Genomic DNA, 16,017 nt, shown 5'->3' on the forward strand with positions numbered 1-16,017 from the left:
GGCCCCACCTTCCATGCCTCTACCATCTTCTTCACAGTAGCTGTAGTTAGAGTCAGCTCATTCCCCACAGGGGAGAGGGGCGCAGCAACCCACCTGCCTGCCCCTGTTCCCCACACTTACCGAGCTCCGGGCATCTGGACTCCAACACACCTGTCACGGTTCTCCAGAGGTCTTTGCAGGGGGTATCCTGGAAACCCCCAAAGACTAAGTAAGGAATTCAGTTTCCCAGTCCAAAGGAGCCATACCCTAAACTGCCCTTGTCCTGGACAAGGTCTGAGGACACCCTGGTGTCTGCCCCTGAGTAGGTAGATGAGAAGGCAGGGGACCTATCTCAGATGCAAAGGGCTTGGGAGGATAGAGTGAAGAAAAGGAAGGACCTAGGTGGACCTGGAAGTCCCAGGAGGGGAGGCCAGGGAAGGGAGGCAGAGATGAAGGCTAGAAATGGGAAGCGGGGACAGAAGGCAGAATGGGAAGTCAGGAAGGGAAGTCTGAGCCGGGTAGCAGGTGAAGAGGGCAATGGGAAGAACAAGGAGGGGTAGGGAAGGGGAGCCTTGTCTTGGCTCCCTGGTCGCAAAGGCAGGACCCCACCAGACTCTTTCCCTTCATTTCCCACCTTGGCAAACAGGATGAAGAGGCTGCCTACAGCATCTCTTATTCTGGCTGAGTTCAGGTCCTCTCCCACCCACCCACCTGGCCAAGCCAAGCCCGTGAGCTCCATCCTTCACTGCAGTGACTTGAGAGGACTGGCCTGTGTGATTGTAGCTGTGCCTCCTACAGGTCCCCTGTATTTCTCTGGTGATTGCCCCAGATCTCTAGGGTACAGCGTGGTCCTGGCCTCATCATGCCTTGGCTCCTACATCTGCCCTTCTAAAAGCAGGTATCCAGCCAGGGAAGAGCACACTGGAAGGATTTCCCTGGGTTCTAATGTAGGCAGAAGACTCCTATCTGACTTGGGATAGCTCTCTACACCCCACTTCCCCATGATCCCCAGGTCTGCATGGCTGTCCCATGTGCCCAGCTTTGAGGTGCCTGCAGGATAGCACTTTAGACCCAACACTTTTTACAGGGAGATCCCTGTGAATATAGGAGGCTGAGAAGGAAGGGACAGAGTGGTATAAGGTATGGGGGAGTATTTCCTGCATCCTGTGGCTAACCTGGACAGGGGTTGAGGCCTAGGTTCTTCCCACATGCCTCTGGAGCCACCGTGGTTATGGTGCTACCCCCAAAGAAAGTGTCCCACAAAAGTTACATCTGACCCATAGCACCTGGTACTGTGCACACGACCTTCTATAGAAGTTTGGTCTTTGCAGATGTGAGCTGAAGTTTACCTGCAGTGAAGAGTCTGTAGATGATGGACTCATTAGAATGTCCCGGTTGTGGGAGTTGAAAGATGTTATAGATCCAGAGCCTGACTGTCTTCGGCTATCTTAGCACCCCTAATAGCACCCCATTTAGTGCCTACCTCTACTGTCTGACCTAACATCCATCTACCAGGCAAACTTTCAGACCATTCTCAGCGGACCCTAAGCTTCTACCAACTCGAAAGCCAAAAATGTCATCAGATAGCTCCTGAGGCCTATAGCAGAGGTTCCCAACGCGGTTGTAACCTACCTACCTGGTCTTTCCACCAATGTGTTTGATAATTGCCTTGACTTATTATTGTCATTTGTTCTGTGACTACAAAGGTTATTGTAACTATGGCCACAGTGGGGCATGTCCTTTGGAGCCTCATTAGCCACAGTCATTCATATTCTGCTCAGTATAAACTAAACTACCTCTTACAAGAGCACTGTCTCGTGTGGCTGCAGTGTAATTGGGCTATGCTGAGCCGTTGCAGGGAGTAGGATGGACTCTTCACCCAAGGTGGGTGTGGACTGGAGGTAGGTCCCTCAGAGGTGGCAGAGGTAGGAAGGCTCTTCCTTGTAGCCTGTCTGACTTGGGCAGACAGGGACTTCTTGGGTCTGCTCTAGGTGCTGTGGCAGCATCTTTGTGGCCTCCCTCACCTGGTGTGCTGGTTTGGTTTTTTTTTTTCTGTCAACTTAACATAAGCTATAGTTATGTGGGAGGAGGGAAGCTTGACTGAGAAAATGCCTACATCAGATGCCCTATAGGCAAGCCTGTGGGACATTTTCTTGATTAACGATGGATGTGGGAGGGTGCAGCCCACTGTAGGCAGTAGCACCCCTGGGCAGGTGGTCCTAAGTTCTATAAGAAAATCATGGCTGAGTAAGCCATGAGGAGCAAGCTAGTAAGCAGCATTCCTCTGTGGACTTTGCTTTAGTTCCTGCCTTGGGTTCCTGACCTGGCTTCCCTTCATGATGGGCTGTAAGCCGCAAACTGAAATAAACCCTTTCCTTTCCAAGTTGCTTTGGGCCATGATGTTTATCACTGCATCAGAAAGCAGACTAGGACACCAGGGCTTCTTCACCTTGGGCCTCCAGACCAAGATTGGCTTGTCACCCCGACTTCCCAGTATATGGCCCTGTATGAAGGTAGCCTCCATGGGTCAATGTATGGCCACAGGCCTCCTCCCTTGTATCTGGTTCCTGTAGCCAGGCTCAGCTCCTTGGTTCTGTGGGTCCCCCGTGGCCCATCCTGCCCCAGTTATGGGAAATGTAAATCTCGCCACCCACAGCAGGAGCTCACACCCAGGGCCCATGGAGGACAGGATTTGAATAAACCCTTCCAGCCCCAGAAACAAACACTCTATAGTTTTCCTGTGGGACTCTTAATGGGGTCACAGGCATGCCCCTGTGTGCTGGAACAAGGACCACAAGCTGGGAGGCCTGATTTAACGGAGGTCCACTCCTGAAGTGTTAGGGACAGGAACCCAAAACCCAGGCATGGACAAGCTGTGGCCTTCCCCAGGGCTCTGAGGACATCTTCCCTGGTCTTTCAGCTCCCGGGGGGCTCTAGGCATCTCTCGGTTTGTGACCGCATGTTCCCAGTCCCTGCCTCTGTGGTCACATAATTGTGCCTGTGCCCATCTGTCCTCTCCTCTTCCATAAAGGACTCCATCACTGGGCCAGGGTCCCTACTTACCTTCTATCTCATCTACAAAGACCCTGCTTCTAGACAAAACTGCTGTCTGAGGGTCCGTGTGGGCACCATGCCCCACTATAGGAAACAGAGTTTCTTCAGCCACACCTGGACATGGGCTATGCAGCAAGGGAGGTGACTCAAGCTATATATGCTCCCTTGGGTATGGGAGCCATGTGTGTTCCCAGTCTTTGGGTTGCGAATGGGAAAGCCCACTCTTTGCCTTACTTAGTCCCTGGTAGGAAGGTCATGGACAGCCTCATTTGAGTCAGGAGAGAAGTTCTCTGGGGCGTCCTGGGTGTTTCTATCTCAAGGACTAGTCTCTCTAGAGAACGTCTTTCAATATGGGGCTCAATAATGCACACCCACCCATGGGCAGTGAACCAGGTCATCTTGTCTTACTTCAGGGTAGACTGCATGGGTGGTCTGGACCCCTGGATGCCATAGGAGGTAGATGCAACTCTCAAGAACGGCAAGCACTTGCTCTCCCCACCAGGCTGGTGTGGAGGAGCATCTGGGCATGTGCCAAGGACCAGGCAAATGTGGCCACCAAGAGGGAAGGCATGCAAATAGGATTTGCATGTGCAGGTGTCCAGGTCTTAAACACCCCCTCTTTATTGGTGGTTTTTGGGGGGTGGGGTGGAGTTGGACTGCATAACCCTGAACATTATTCTATGCCAAACTCTGAGAGGCAAAAACCAGACATTTAATCCCAGGGCAGTGGAGACCCTAGAGTCTCTTGCTAGCTGAGGTGTTCATAGAAACAGCCTGAACTAAATATACTTCTCATCCCTAATATGGAAAGCACCCAGGGCAAGACAAGGGCTGGCACCCAGACCTTTGGGTCCTAACTCTGTTTGTCTCCAAACTCTCTGTGCCAGCTTCCAGTGATATGTGGGTAAACCACAATGATAAGAAGGTGCAGAAAGGTTACTACAAGAAGGCAGGAAATAGCATAGCACCTCTCATCCCTTCAGTGAGGACACCTGGCATTCCCAAGAGAGCAGGACATGGACACAGCCATGAGAAGCTGGCTTCTTCTCTCTGCTTCCCCTCATACCCAGCCTCTGAGCCCTGCCTGACTTTCTGGCAGATGTAATCCCTAAGTCTGAGGCTCACAGTTTGGACTGCCCTTCACCCAGATTCTCCCAAACAATGGGTAGCCCCTTCCCTTGCCAATGGTAGACCTGCTCTTCTGGTGCTACAGGAAAGAGGGGCTCCATCCCTGATAGAGCTGAGGAAAGGAGAGCATGAGGTGCAAGTGTGGATAGAACAAGATAGAACAAAGCTCCTGCTTGTCCTTCCTACCTGCCCCACAGAAGAGCTGAGCTCTTCTCTGGCCCCACTCCCTCTGCAAGCTGGCCCTGGGGTGAGCTTACCTGCCTGTTCCTTCCAGACTCCTGGTATGTGGCTGCTGGTGCTGACCGATGGAGCCACTGACCTACTGCAGGCTGTGTCCCCCTTTGCTCCCCCCACATTCCACACCTGACACTTGGTAGCCAATGGCATCCCAGAAGGCTGGGTGTGAGTGAAGATAGGGTGCCACCCAGCCATCAAGGAAGGATTGGTGCCATTGGTCTGAGAGCACATCCAAGCTGGCAAGGAAGCTGTACTCACTGCTAAGAGGGCATGGATGATACTTGGGTCCTGTCCCTTCCCTCCATGGGTTCAGCCTGCTGTGGGCAATGAGGTCTGAGTGACCGTACTCTAACATGAGGTCAGAAGATAATTCTGCCTCAGCCTCACCAAGCCACAGTTTCTCTAGTTGAGGAAACAAGGATTGTGTTAAAACTATGTGACCCATGCAAGGACGTATAGCAAGCTGTCCCAAGGAGGACAGGAAGGCAGATGAATGTAGTAGGAAGGGCTGCTTGTTGGTTCCCAGCTGTTCAGCCCTGAAATAATCACACAGAAACTACATTATTTAAATCACTGCTTGGCCCATTCGCTCTAGCTTCTTATCAGCTAACTTGCACATATTAATTTAACCCATTTTTATTAATCTGTGTATCACCATGTGGAGTGGCTTACTGTGTAAAGTTCCCAGAATCCTGGTGGTGGCTCCATAGCTTCTCTCTTACTCCACCTCCTTTCTCCCAGCATTCTGTTTAGTTTTCCTTGCCTAGTTACTTCCCTATAGCTCTGCTATAGGCCCAGAGCAGTTCCTTTACTCATTAATGGTGATTACAGTATACAGTGGGAAATCCCACATCAGATGAACTGTTCCCCCAGGTCCCAGGAGGTCTGGAGATGTGTGCCCTGCTCTGTGGTGTGCCATCCTCCTGGCGAATCCCACAGTGTGGGTGAGCTGAGTCATGTCTAGCAGTCAGTCAGTGCCTGGGAGGCTGCGTGACGACTGTCTCTCCATCGGGGCTCAAGACCGGTGCCCAAGGGATAGACCAGGCTTTCTGCAGCTGTGAGGTTGGCTGCTCTCCTGTTGATCCATGCAATTCATTCACCACTTTGAGTCTCAGTTTCTCTGGCTGTAGACAGATCCTTGAACCCAGTTTCCTGGAAGCTGTGGGTAACTGGGGAGGAAGGACTCTCCAGATAGCTTCTGACAGTGTTCCCATGAGCCCTTCCCTCACAGATCCCTGGTTTTGGCCCTTGTTTGCCATTAGCCCCAGGGGTAGGGGTTAGGGGCTGGTCAGCAGCCAAGAACCCAACATTAACCACCAGAGGGCGCCAGGACCATAGTCAGAAACAGGAGAGGGGGCTCTTGGCTTTGCCCCGAGTTACTTGCCCATTTGGACGGGTATATTACCAAGCATGCCTATAGTGTTATCCTGATACAAGCCAGCTTCACTTGAGGTCCTTCTGGAATTACAGGGTTGGCTGGGGCCAGAGGCTCAGAACTAGCTCCAGATACTTGGTCTCTGCAGGGCAGGAATCACAAGCTCTCAGGTCTGGAAAACTAGAGGGTCCAGTTCGGAAGGAGGGGACATCTTGGGGGCCTAGGTGGAAGGGTCAGACCTCAGCCTTGGACAAGACCTGAGTTCATTGGATTCTGGAGATACAGCCTGAGTTCATGCCTAACCCAGCAACCCAGGGCCTGGCCTCCCTGTGGCTCCCACTGTATCTGAGGTGTGTGGAGAACCGGAATCCTTCCACAACCCATTCCTTCCACAGTCCTTTCTCCATTTGGTGCTGTCCTCTTACCTCCATCTTTTGGACAGTTGAAGGGTTGCCGTAAATATTCCCTAGCCGATCCCAGGCAAATGACATATTGTGGTTCTCCTTACCCACAACCTCCCTGGCCCCGATTATCCTAATAATCAAACCCAAAGAGGCCCTGGTGCTTTTGTTTCTGACACCTTGAGACATGGTGGAGTATCTCCTACCGGCTCCTTGTCGCCACAGGCTTCCTCGTCCTTCAGAGACCCCGTCACCCAGGACCACACCAACACAGGACACCTCCCTTGCAGCTCTCCTCCCAGGCACCCTGGCGATATTGCTCAGTGTTGTCTTGCCATCTGAAATGATGTTTTGCTTCCTCCTTTGTCCTTCAGCAGCTTCTTCCCCCATAGGACTGTGGAACACTGGGCGGTCACAGTCAACTCCAAGTGCAGAACATGACTGCATGCAGACCATGTGCTCAAAGGCTACTGTGTGTTAGACAAGTGCGTGCCTCAGCATGTGCACATACATGAGCCCCACGGAGGCCTAGGTGGGGTCTGGGGAGGCAGCCGCTTAACGGGTAATAGCTTCCCAGCTATTCCAGGACTCTGGGCAGATAGACATGAGGCAAGGCTCCGCTGCCTTCCATGCTCTCAGCTGTGACCCCTGTGACAAGGGGAAGGAGAATTAGGGTGCCGTGGGGGAGAGACTTCCAAATTGCCCTCAAAGCTGCTTCCCCACATTGGCCACTATGGCTTAGCTGGTAGCTAACTGTCTCTGTCTCTCTTGTGGTTGCTGTGGCTGGTGCCAGGAGGATACTTCCTCTTGGGCGAGGCTGTGTCCCAGAGGGTAAGCCTTCAGCAAGGGCGGCTCCCACCCCAGTTTGTGTCCCCAGGGTAGCAGTTTTTCTCCCCTCTGACTGTAACAGCCTCACTAACTGCCTGCCATACCCCCTGCTTAAAAGCCAAGTCTGGCATCCATGAAAACCAGTGTTCTTACACAGCCTGAGCTATCTCTGAGGCTGACACTTAGACGTAGGCTGAGGAAGAAGAGGCCAAAGTCTGGCAGGCCTCCTAGCCTTCCCAGCCTGCAGAACTCTGCACCCAAAGGTCCCCAACATACTTTTGGGAGGGAAACCAGCTCCCAGTACCAACTCCTGGCCCAGTGCCTTGCCCCACCTTGTTTGTAGACAGCCCTGTCTCAAGCTCTCTGACTGCCCTCTGTGGAGCAGAACCTCTCTGCTGCCCCAGACGTTCTGCAGCTCTCTCTGGCACTTAGGGCACCTGGACCTCTCCTTCCCATATCAGATCTAAGGCTGCCTATGTGGAACTCATGGTCTTAGTACCTTCTTGGCACAGGATTTTTGTCCAGTTTGCTGGACTCTGGTCTTTGGTCTCTAACCCGGAGACAGGGTCTGGGAAGGTAAGGACAGAGGGGAGCAGGCCTTAGGCCTGAGTTCTGTCTTATCAGTTTGACCCTGATCTTGTCCCTATAACACAGATGTAGACCAAGGCCAGAGGAGATGAGGGTCCACAAGCTCAGGGCTCCTGCCAGGCCTCATGGTCCCTGACCCCTCTCCTCCTGCCACCTGGAGGCAGGCCCAGCCCTTACAAGAGCTTGTCAGTCACTCAGCAGAGCTCCAAGTACAGAACAGTACAATGGGGTTGCTGGCCAACCAGAGCAAGCCCCAGTTATGGAAGCTAACGACTGCCTGACTCCATAGCCTGCACTAGGGTTCTGTGCACACATCTGTGCCCCAGATGCATAATGTGTATACATGTACTTGTATGCTTCTATATATGCAGAGCAGGTACAGGACTGGTAGCCAGGTTCAGTGTGGCCTCTTACCAGCCCCGTACCAGTTCCAGGTCTTGTCAGGAAATGGGAATAATGGCCATGAGCATTTCCTGGGAGCTAATGAGGACACACCAAGATGAGCATGCGTAGGACAGACCCAGGATGTCTTGAGGACATCACTCACCCATAATCAATCACCCATCAACCCAGGCATCTTGTCTTACAATCTTTGTGTGTGTGTGTTTGTGTGTGTGCGCACATTTGTGCATATGAGTACAGATGTGTGCAAGCCACAGAGTATGTATAGATGTCAGAGAACAACCTTGGATGTTAGTCTTTGCCTTCCACTGTTTGAGACAGGGTCTCTTCTTTGCCACCACACACTAGACTGACTGGGCCCTGTGCTTCCTGAAATTCTCTTGTCTTCACCTCCTGTCTCATTGTAGGAGCACTAAGATGATATTGATACACAACAATATCATGTCTGGTTTTATGTGGGTTCTTGGACTCTGAACTCATCTTTATGCCCATATAGCTAGTGTTTTACTGAGCCATCTTCCCTGGCTCTATCCAGGCATCTAACTGACATTCTCCACCTTCTGTCCATTCTTCCACCCACCCAACCCTCCAGATACATTAATCGCCATCTTCCATCTATCCATCCGAGTTAAGCAGCCTTCTCCAGAAGAACAGAACTCACAGAACATATATACATATTATCAATGAGATTTATTGTATTGCTTACATGATATGGCCGTCTGTGTGCTGGAGAGGCTGAGAACCCAGTGTCCACTCAGCCCACGAAGACAGTCATCTCAGTAGCCTCAATCTGTTTCAATAAGACTTGGAAGATCCCAGGAGAATCCTTGGTGCTCAGTCCATGCTGGAAAGCCAAGGAAGCTGGAGTCCAAAGTCAGCAGAGGACGGGGCAGCAGTGGTGGACATACTTGTTCAAGGAGCAAGAAGCAAGGGGAGGTGGACATTGCTTTTTCTCTTGGGACCTCTTTGTATCAGGATTGGTTTTTGTGTAATCTTTATCCTCCCTAGAAGCACATCCTCAGATATGCCCAGAGATGGTTCTCTTAGGTGATTCTAAATCCTGTCAAGTTGACAATCAAGACTAATCAAGCCATTCACTTGTAGTGATGAGGCAAGCAGGCCCGCTTTTTGTCCTGCCCAGCTCTGGCACGGCTAGCTTTACACTCGAAATAACAACACACAAATTGTATTCATTTAAACACTGCCTGGCCCATTAGCTCTAGCCTCTTATTAGCTAACTCTCACATCTTGATTAATCTATTTCTGTTAACGATCGCCACTTGACTGTGGCTTACCCGCATGAGTCTAACCACCGTCCGTCTTGGGTAGGAGAAGCATGGTGTCTGCCTGACTCTGCTTTCTCCCCCCCCCCCCCAGAATTCTGTTCTGTCTACTCCACCCACCTAAGGGCTGGCCTATCAAAAGGCCAAGGCAGTTTCTTTATTAACCAATGAAAGTAACACATAGACAGATGACCCTCCTACATCATTACTGATCCATCCAATCCAACCAACCATCCTAGCCATTCATCCATCCATCTTATTATCCGTCTGTCTTAGTTAGGGTTTTTATTGATGTGAAGAGACACCATGGCAACTCTTATAAAGGAAATATTTAAGTGAGGTAGCCACTTACGGTTTTGTCATCATGGTGTAGCACAGGCAGACATGGTGCTGGAGAAGGAGCTGAGACTTCTACATCTGGATTGACAGGCAGCAGGAAGGGAGAGTGGCACTGGGCCCAGCTTGAGCTTCTGAAAACTCAAAGCCCATCCCCAGTGACAAACCTCCCTCATCAAGACTACACCTTCTCCAACAAGGCCACACCCCCTAATAGTACTCCTCCCCATGGGCCCATGGGGGATGTTTTCATTCAAACTACCACACCATCTGTTCACCTATCCATTCATCTATCGACTTTACCATTCATCATTATCATCCATCATCCATCTAACTATTTATTTATCCTTATATCTACCCAGTTATGCCTCAATCTGCCTAGTTATTACCATCCATCTATCCATTCATCCACCCATCCACTAGCTACTCATCTGTTTACCCATTTATTTATCTATCTACCCCAGATAATTCATCCATCCATCCATCCATCCATCCATCCATCCATCCATCCATCTATCCAATCAACTGGCCACCCATCCATTCACCTACTCATTCACCCATGCAAATTCCCACATACTATACACTTATCCTCAACATCCAAGTACCCACCTGCCTCTCCAGCCACCCACTCATTTCTCTCCAGTCACTCATTCACCGTCAGCGGGTTCTCTGTTCCTGGACTCACTGAGGTGAATCCACTCCCTGTCACACAATGCCCACACATAGGAATGTTGGTGGCTGCTTCCCAGTCTCTGGGTCACATAAGGGCCAGGGCTGTTCAGAGCACCTGAGTGGCATGTGAGGTTCTCATGTGCTTCCCCCCGGCCCTGCATCGTGTGTCTCATAGATAAGATCTTTGTCTCCTGAAGCTGGGTCTTCCTGTCCATTGCTCCAGTCTTTCCCATGGTGTAACCAGCAAGGTTGGAAATGCAGTAGGTACCTAGCAAATGCTGCTGGCAGCTGAGTTGTTCCTGTCTCCTCTTCTGTCCCTCAGTTGCCTTGCCCTTGCTCTGGGCTCCAGCCTTTGTGGGGCCATGGTGGCTTCTCATGGGAGCCCTTTCAGCTGGATTGTCCAATGGCTGGCCCTGCCTACCATAGCATTGAATTTGGCTAGGGATATCCAGCATATTTCTGTCAGATGAGGCACAGGTGGCTTAGCAGATGCCCAGGGTGGAACACTGTGGGCTAGAGGTATCAGTGAGGTTACCAGCTAAGGGATCCTGAGTGTGGGAGGCTCTGCTCTTGAGCAGGCTACTACCATGGATCTCTGAGGAAGTCTGAGACCTCTGAGGCCCTGGGACTGCTCTCCATGACACCCATTTGGAAGCAGAGGAGTGAATTCTGGGGCAGATGGTGGTAGCTCCTTGAAAGGGGCCTCTTCAGTATTTGCTCAAACTGATGCTCCCAGCATAAGGCAAGTACTGACAGTCTTTAATTTTTTTTTAGCTCATTCCTGGGATTTGGAAGATCAATGCTGACTTCAGAACAACGTCTAGAAGGACTTCCTATGGGTAGGCTTGGCCTCAGGAGTATATGTGGGTTTCTGGAGACCCGAGGCAGCTTTCCCAGAGGGCTCAACTAAAAGTAAGCACTATGGTAAATCTCTGGTACCTCTGGGAATCAGGGGTGAAGTTTTCAGAGAAAGTCTGGTCACCTCATACAGCCTTGTTAAATTGGGTATAGCTGTGGCCCTTCAGGGTGGTTCCTGCTTCCTTATCAGGTTGCTCCCTCTCTGGGCACACCCTTCTCACTGTGCTCTTAGGAGCCTGCCCTCGGAGCAGTCACAAAAGGGAGCTCACAAAGGACTCTTTACATGTGTCCAACACACATGCACACTGCACATGCTTGCATACGACCCTCAGTATTGCCAGCTGGTTCCCAGTGTGGTATCTTGGAAGAGGAGAGTGTGGGTGGGTGTGGCCTGTGAGTAAGGGGTGGCTGAATGACAGCATGCCAGCTCCTACCACTCTGCCCTCAGGCTTTTGCGCTCTCCTGGTCTCAGTGAGGCCTAGATCAATTCTCAGGGCTCCATGAGAGAGAAGAACACCCAGGGAGCCTCCATTCTTTGATTCTACATATGCATAAGGACTGGTTCACAGGGCAACTTTCTCCATGAATGTGTGCTTGGATTGTCTGTCCAGCCTTCACCCACAGTGCAGAGCACAGTGGCTACTCGATGCACCTAGTGAAATGACTTCAGATACAGGGTGAGTGGGAAGACAATACTCAGGCCTGGAGGACTCTGGACAGGCCCAGTCTTGCCTTTGTCCAACTGTGATCCTGGGTCCCTTCGTGGAAGGGAATGGTGCCAGGCCCTGCCCAGTGACACCACCTCAGTGTTTGCCTAGAGAAGGTCCTAGGTCCCCCTTCCCAGGCCCGAGAACAAGTTGATTGAGATGATGAATCTTTACGTGCTCAGATGAGGAGAGGACACCCCAGCAGTGAGTGCCTGTGAGGTGCTGGAGGGATGGAAGTACAACTTCTGGGTGTCCCATTCACAAGGATAGTCATTAGCAAGGAGAACCCACAGAGAGGCATCAGGGGCTCACAGTGGGAAGGCATATATCTCATGCTTTTCCCTTGACCGTTCATCTGTTTAGCATTGAGTATCTATTGCATGTGGAGAGCCTTGACAGCCATTCTCCTCCAGGTTAAGTGAAGAGTCCTGTAGAGACCCCTTGAGCCCTCAGTGAGTGTTCTAGTTTGATTTATGTTTTTGTGATGCAACACTCTGACCAGAAGCAACTTAGGGGAGGAAAGGCTTTATTTCTCCTTCCAGGTCACATTTCATCATTGAGGGAACTCAGGGTAGGAACTCAGGCAGGTATTGAAGCAGAAACAATGGAGGAACACAACTAGCTGGTGCACTCACAGACTCACGCTTAGCAAGATTTCTTACCTAGCCCAGGATCACCTGCCCAGGGGATGGATGGTACCACCATTGTGAGCTAGGCCTTTCTATATCAATTAGCAACTGAGAGAATCCCCCACAGACACGCTGCGAGACCAATCTGGTCTAGGCAATTAGTCAGTGTGTATCTCAGATAATTCTGGGTTGTGCCACTATCTTGCTCACCTCTACATGATGGCGCCATGGCAGTGCATACAAGACTTTGGGGATGAACGCATGGGAAATTAAGGTGAAGAGAGATAACATCTGGGAAGCCTTCGGAAGACTGACTGTCCTAACAGCCGTGGCTGGTAGACTGGTCCTATAGAAGACATCAGCCCTAGTTTCCTTATCCTCATGATAGCCTCAGAGGCACCTCCTGTTGTTGCCCTCTGACCTCATCAGAGGAACAAGGAATGAGTGGGTAATGGGTTGCATATGGACTGGCAAAAAGTCCTTAGGAAGTCAGCATGTAGAAAGGTGGGCACAAGGTTTCCATAACACCTCAAGGCTCGGCGACAGGTAGTGGGAAGGTGCTCTTGAAGGATGCAGTCTGGTGGGATGTGTGCCCCCCCCCGTGACTGTGGGAGTGGGAGGTGCTTCTTTGGTAAAGGAAGAGTCCTGCAGGAGCAGGTGGCACCCCAGAGTCCCATGCCTAGAGTTTCAGACCTCCGTGGCCTAAGCAATCTGCTTCTTCTCTACCCCAGAGGTTTTTCTCTTCTAGGCTGATGGACCCCTCAGGTCCCACCCTGCTACCCACCCATAGGCAGGGTTTTATGTGTTTCCTGATCTGGGCTGCCAGCCTTTACTTTCTCAGCTTCAGCTGTAGCCTCACCCTGAGCCCAGCCCATCTTAACTCTGTGCTCCCCAGTATGCCTGGAGTCCTTGTCCTTGGTTCCCACCCTGCTCAGCCACCCCCCCCCCCCATTCTCTGTCCAAGGACCAGGATGGCAGGTCCTTGCCCAGTATTCCTTTTGCCTCAGTATCCTCCAGAACAGGTTCCCTGGCCAGGGCAGGACAGGCATTCCCAAGACCCTTAACTAAAACCAAAACCTTTATTTGTTATGTGTGCAAATGTACATACCGTGGCATGCATGTGGAGGTCGGAGGCTAAGGAGGGAGTGTCCTCTCCTCCCACCTGAGCCGCAGCGGTCCAGCTCAGACTGTCAGACTCGGTGGCAAGCAACTCGAAGGTCCTAAGAGAGCGTTCTTCCCTTTCTCTGTCATCCCCCAGGACAGACCTGGGCAACTATCAATATAATTGAAAAATATGGAGATGCACACAAGAATAAAGAGCTCAGTATAATGTGCGCATCCAGTGTAGCTCCAACAATCCCCAATTCAGAGGCAGTCTGCTTTAATCTGCACCTGACTCCCTATCCTCTTCCTGTTGATCGGGGCAAAGCAGTTTTCCTGCGTCACAGACTGCTGTCCGCACATTCTTCCGTGTGTACCTCTGGCAGGCATGGGCTCCTCGCACGCTGAAGTTGGTACAGAGAAGGCAAGGCAGGCTACACTTCACCCCACCTCCCATCTAGCTTTTAGAACAATGAGCCAAGCAACTGTCCAAGGACAATGAGGACTTTCCAAGTCTCATTACGAACAAATTGGGTTTTAGGACACTTGGCAAGCTTTAATCTCTATTTGTTTTTGGAGATAGGAGCTCACTGTGGACCAGGCTGACCTTGAACTCATGGAAATCCTCCTGCCTCAACTTCCTGGATTCCGGGATTACAGATGTGAGTCTCTGTGTAAGGCTTTCATAATTGTTTGTGCTGTTGGAATTCTTCTGCTGTTACTTAGACCCTTCCAAAAAAAGTGTGGGTGTGGGTGTGCACAAGCAAGGGTGTACATTTGTGTGCGGGGTGTACCTGTGTGTGCACAAGGCCGTGTGTGTGTGTGTGTGTGTGTGTGTGTGAGAGAGAGAGAGAGAGAGAGAATGGGTGTACATGTGTGTGGGGGGTGTACCTGTGTGTGCACAAGGCCGTGTGTGTGTGTGTGTGTGTGTGTGTGAGAGAGAGAGAGAGAGAGAATGGGTGTACATGTGTGTGGGGGGTGTACCTGTGTGTGCACAAGGCCGTGTGTGTGTGTGTGTGTGTGAGAGAGAGAGAGAGAGAGAGAGAGAGAGAGAGAGAGAGAGAGAGGGAGAGAGAGAGAATGGGTGTACCTGTGTGTGCACAAGGCCGTGTGTGTGTGTGTGTGTGTGTGTGAGAGAGAGAGAGAGAGAATGGGTGTACATGTGTGTGGGGGGTGTACCTGTGTGTGCACAAGGCCGTGTGTGTGTGTGTGTGTGAGAGAGAGAGAGAGAGAGAGAGAGAGAGGGAGAGAGAGAGAGAGAGAATGGGTGTACCTGTGTGTGCACAAGGCTGTGTGTGTGTGTGTGTGTGTGTGTGTGAGAGAGAGAGAGAGAGAGAGAGAGAGAGAATGGGTGTACATGTGTGTGGGGGGTGTACCTGTGTGTGCACAAGGCTGTGTGTGTGTGTGTGTGTGTGTGTGAGAGAGAGAGAGAGAGAGAGAGGGAGAGAGAGAGAGAGAGAATGGGTGTACCTGTGTGTGCACAAGGCTGTGTGTGTGTGTGTGTGTGTGTGTGTGTGCGAGAGAGAGAGAGAGAGAGAGGGAGAGAGAGAATGGGTGTACCTGTGTGTGCACAAGGCTGTGTGTGTGTGTGTGTGTGTGCGAGAGAGAGAGAGAGAGAGAGGGAGAGAGAGAATGGGTGTACCTGTGTGTGCACAAGGCTGTGTGTGTGTGTGTGTGTGTGTGCGAGAGAGAGAGAGAGAGAGGGAGAGAGAGAATGGGTGTACCTGTGTGTGCACAAGGCTGTGTGTGTGTGTGTGTGTGTGCGAGAGAGAGAGAGAGAGAGAGGGAGAGAGAGAATGGGTGTACCTGTGTGTGCACAAGGCTGTGTGTGTGTGTGTGTGTGTGTGCGAGAGAGAGAGAGAGAGAGGGAGAGAGAGAATGGGTGTACCTGTGTGTGCACAAGGCTGTGTGTGTGTGTGTGTGTGTGCGAGAGAGAGAGAGAGAGAGAGAGAGGGAGAGAGAGAATGGGTGTACCTGTGTGTGCACAAGGCTGTGTGTGTGTGTGTGTGTGTGTGTGTGTGCGAGAGAGAGAGAGAGAGAGAGAGAGAGGGAGAGAGAGAATGGGTGTACCTGTGTGTGCACAAGGCCGTGTGTGTGTGTGTGTGTGTGTGTGTGTGTGTGTGAGAGAGAGAGAGAGAGAGAGAGAGAGAGAGAGAGAGAGAGAGAGAGAGAGAGAGAGGAGAGAGAATGGGTGTACATGTGCGTGGAGTCCTCAGGGGCAATCCACCTTGATTTTTGAGACAAGATCTCTCTTCACAGCCCTGGCTGTGCTGGAACTCACTGTGTAGACCAGGCTGGCCTTAAATTCACAGAGATCCACCTGCCTCTATCTCCCGAGTGCTGGGATAAAGGCATGTGCCACCATGCACTTTATGCCGCACATTTTTATGTGGGTTCTGGGAATTGAGCTCAGGTCCGCATGCTTACACAGCAAACACT

This window comes from Microtus pennsylvanicus, chromosome 5 (assembly GCF_037038515.1).
Source record: "Microtus pennsylvanicus isolate mMicPen1 chromosome 5, mMicPen1.hap1, whole genome shotgun sequence".
Lineage (NCBI taxonomy): Eukaryota > Metazoa > Chordata > Mammalia > Rodentia > Cricetidae > Microtus > Microtus pennsylvanicus.